This window comes from Octopus bimaculoides, chromosome 12, assembly GCF_001194135.2.
Source record: "Octopus bimaculoides isolate UCB-OBI-ISO-001 chromosome 12, ASM119413v2, whole genome shotgun sequence".
In the NCBI taxonomy this organism is placed as follows: Eukaryota; Metazoa; Mollusca; class Cephalopoda; order Octopoda; family Octopodidae; genus Octopus; species Octopus bimaculoides.
In genome coordinates, this window is record NC_068992.1 from 12351881 (window position 1) to 12356761 (window position 4881).

Here is a 4881-nt window from a genome sequence, read left to right on the forward strand (position 1 = left end):
TGTATGTATGTATATAATACTCCTTAATGCCCTAAGCCGTATTCTTTGAGTATTCTTTCGGAATGCTTGTGTATTCCTATGTGTGAGTATGACTATAACATATATATATATATATATATATATATATATATATATATGTGTGTGTGTGTGTGTGTGTGTATGTGTGTGTGCGTGTGTGTGTGTGTGTGTGTGTGTAATTATATATACATATAACATATATTTATTTTAACATCTCCCTTTCCACTCCATAATTCTTTAAGCCATATAAAGAAATCCTTCCCTGTGCCTTGTATTCATCGTTATTTCTTTCCCTCTAAAGAGTTTTATACAAATGGCAATATCTTAAAATATAACTTCGTTAATGTTACTATTTTGTTTTTCAATAAATCATCTCCCAGTTACGCCTCTCATCTTTTTAATCACCAGTTCCAATAACTTCAACACACTGTCTTTCATAAATGATGGCAAAATATATGGACATACATTTACAATTTGTATAAAAATACACGAACGGGCGCACAGGCAAACACACAAACGCACACACATACACACACCTACATGCGTATGCATATCAAAATGTTTTCCCTCCTTACATTAAATATGAAAAATTAAACAATTGATTCCTTGAAAGATAAAACGCTTTTCTGGGGTATACCGAATATATGGTACGATACAGAATATTAGCGATTATACATACACCGAAATATGTGGTTCTAACGACTACGGATACCTTTTCCTCTGTCCCCATCACAACATCTCTCTTTCTCATCTTGTCTATCTCCTCTCACTCCCTATCCATCTGTCTCTCTCTCCCTCGCACTTTCTCTCCCTCCCCATATTTCTCTCTCACTCACTCTACCTTAAAAGCGCAGTATAATGAAACAAATTGCAATGGAATTTTCCCTACCAGATCGATCAGGATATTGCAAATAACTCGTTCTAAGGAATCTCAAAGACGCCCTCATACAGAAAGTTATGACATGTAAAAAACAATAGCTGCAATGAAGCTTTCAACAGTTTTACCAAATCTAATTTGAACTAATTGATGATGTTCAACATAACTTGCACAGAAATATTCTACTTGATTTGAAAATATGGTTCATTTTAACGATAGAGACGTTGCTGAAGTATCCGAAGGGATCGAGGGAGTGGGACATAGTTTGTATGCCACAAGCCCACATAATTATATCTTCGAGAAATACCTAATTTGTAATTGGCCTGGAAACAGGTACAATATGTGCAGATAGGCCAACTGTCCCGTCGCCATTACGAATATTTAATAGCGTTCATGCTTACGTTCATCAGAATATTCAAAGGAATGACAAAGATTTATGATAAACAGAATATAACTGTCGATATGAATACCACAGCAACATCGGATTTTGGGAATTTGAGACTAAAGTGATTAATCCTGACGAAATGGTATAGTTACGTAATATTCTGTAATGATTTATTCATTATTAAACACAAATAACCACGCCCCTGATGAAATATGTATAATGATGCGTGTATGAGTATATATATATATATATATATATATATACCGTGAAGTATATTTTCCACTTAAATATGGCTAACCCTTAACGGTGGATTCTACTGTAGCTTGCAGCCCCAGGAGAACATCTCCTCCAGCTAACTATTGACGCACTTTCTGTGCCATATATATATATATATATATATATATATATCGTATATATCATATGTGCAGGTGTAAATAGTTATAGGCAGATAGGTAAATTGGTAAATATATATATGCATAATTAACTGGAGAGATTTTTTAATGAATTGCAATTTCAATTTTGCAAATAATAAAATATCTTAGCATTCAGATGTTTGTAGAATGCAGTTTAAATTCCTTCCTATTTATTTATCTTTTATTTATTTATTAATATTGTCCATATGATTAGATGTAAATTGTTTAGGAATAAAAGTTATCCACTCAAGATTCCTTGATCCATAACTACTTTGGAATTTAAAGAGGCAAAAATTCAATAGTTATAAACGAAATAAACGAAAAATATAGACAGTATAAAATGAAACAAAATGGTTTGAAAATCAAATGAATGAGAAAAAGAAATGATTCCGATGAACTATAATAAATAATTAAAATGAAAAATATAACAAACGCATCAGAAATTGATGAGATGAATATTTTTTTCGTTGATTGAGTAATCTTTCTGTGTTCCCGTTCTATCATAGTTTTATCTGCTACAAATGGCATTGTATTGGATTTCCTCTTCTGGTGAACTTAATAAATCGAAAATATTCGTTTAATACTGCATGTGTAATATATTCTTCGTCTATAAGTGAAGGCTATGAATGTAAATGGAGCGTGTCAAAGAGTCCCACTTCAAATATGCAAACTTTTCAAGTTGTTTCTGAAATCCATTTGACACAAGATTTTAGAAAGAAAAAAACATAAGAAGAAATATCAAATAGAAATAATATCGATATTTATTGGCTTAAATGAGAAAAAAAATATTGGTATCTGAAAGAAACTTTAAATATCAGACATTAAAATTAGGTCATTGAACCATGACAGACAAGCAACTTGATTTTCTTGAAATACATCGTTATACTTGACATAGTTTCATCACCACTGCCATAACAACAATGAATTATTACTACAACCAATATTTCTTCAGATACTAATATTATTCATAGAGGTATAAACAAATACACATATATGTTATATGCATATACATACATGCTCGCACACTCTCATACACACACATATGAAATTTTACAGGAATAGTGATAAACTAGCAAGTCGAAACTTCGAAGTCACTGTCCCTACTTTTGTAATTAATATATAATAGATGTTATACAAAAAACTTCAGATTAATGTACAGCTGTTTTCGAGATAAAAAAAAAACACTCTCTCTCTCTCATACACACACACATACATGGATATATTATAGATATGTGTGTATGTATATATACATGTGTGTATGTATGTGTGTGTGTGTGAGTGAGTGAATGTGTGAGTGTGTGTGTGTGTGTGTGTGTGTGTGTGTGTGTGTGTGTGTGTGTGTGTGTGTGTGTGTGTGTGTGTAAACGTTTTACCTCAACTGTATAAACACAATCGCCTGTTGTCTTTTCTCGCGACAGAATTTAAGCATGAACCAGCACATAGACGATTATCATAAAATGCCATGAATAGATTTTAACACACCGACTGACTATTTCGCTAAACAATTAACATATATATATGTAATCAAATAGTATATTAGTTAACAACTTGACTTGTAAATAAAGAAGTGAAATACAAACATTTCTAACTTTTGTTTCTATTCTTTCTTTTTTATATATGAAATTGTCAGGCTAAAATTATAAAAACCTCCAAGCTTACAAAAGAGCGTCTACTGTGTGCAAATTGCCTGCGTTTTCTTCGAGAAATCTAAAACTTTACGTGTATTATCTTATGCAGGCAATGTGCTGAAATTTCAAACCATTAATTCAAACGTAACTCTTTGTCATATTTTTGCTACTCCATATAATACTATGATTTCTGTTATTTTTTCAGATGCTGCTCCAAATTCGATGACAATAAATCGTGCAGCTGCTGATACAACACAAGTCCAGATACATCAACTACTACTGATTCTGATATTACTATTTCCATTAGTGAGATTGAACAAACAAGCTGAAATTGGATGTTGCCTTTTCTTTCATGGAAACGAAAAAATGCATAGTAATATATTTATTAAAGTTAAACGCCTCTGAGATTTGAAATCAGAACCTCAAGTATTTCGAAATTAAATGTTCACCAGAAAAATAAAATAAAATATATTTTTCATTCCTTGCTTTGTTTTACTTACTTTCATGTATTTTTCCTGTTTGATAATGGATAAGTGCATTTTTGTGATAGCTGTATGCGCCTGTGTAGTGACATGAATGTTTTGTTTCATATTTCTAATAAATATCGCAATTTTTCATGCGTGCATTTATACAACCTTTATTATTTTATTGACATTAAAAAGAGTATTGAATTATCGAATTTGCTACCTGGACAAGCTCTACATTCAATAACTCGTACGTTTCATTCTGATGTAATGTACTCATACACATACACACACATACAAACACACATGTATACACATAGATATTTATATATATATACATAGATGAAAATATACGTATACGTATATATAAACTATATAATAATGCAAGGAAATACTTTAGGACATCTTTAATGATCAGTTACAGATGTTTCTGTGCCAACTCTGCATTCATCCCCAGTTTACGTACGCGAAAGTTCATCTTGAAAATATACGTAATATTTGCGGTTTCAAACGTAAAATTGGTACGTCATCAGACGTGCATTAAAGGTGAGATGTTAAACTGTGCATCTGGTAGACCCTGTATTTTGCGTATATCGGCAGGAAACAAAAAGCAAAAAAAATATATAGTTAGGGGATAAATAATCACTATGAAGAGCATGCTAAAAAAATGTAAGAAAAAGAAAGAAAGAAAGAAAGAAAAATGAATGAATGAATGAGGCAAATGGAAAAGAACATGTGGGAGAGGAAGAAAAACCGAGAGAGAAGAATGAAAAAGATAGAGAAACCTAACAGGCGAGCGGAATGGACGGCATGGGTTAATGTGCAAAATGGCAAGTACATAGTTACCAATATGAAGTTTGAGCTGATGGATGAAAAGTTCTTTCCGTTTAGCACTGGTAACAAAATTAAACAAACAAAATGGTAAGAGGGGTGAAATTGAAGACAATAACAAAAGCGATATTAATATAGAGAAGAGAGTGATTAGAAGAAAATTAAAATAATGATACTAATACATAAGAATGAACTTAAAAAATTTTAAAAAAGCATGTGTGTAGAAGAAGAAGAAGAAGAAGAAGAAGAAGAAGAAGAAGAAGAA

General features: G+C 31.6%; 1 long non-coding RNA gene across 1 annotated transcript in view; it reads left to right on the top strand.

Annotated features, from left to right (window-relative positions):
- The window catches only part of LOC106876640 (uncharacterized), a 63705-nt gene extending 59906 nt beyond the window's left edge, over positions 1 to 3799 (top strand). The window contains exon 2 of the long non-coding RNA XR_001410274.2: positions 3527 to 3799. This is a non-coding gene — a long non-coding RNA (uncharacterized LOC106876640). The remainder of the gene's footprint in view (positions 1 to 3526) is intronic.
- The last annotated feature ends 1082 nt before the right edge of the window (positions 3800 to 4881 follow it).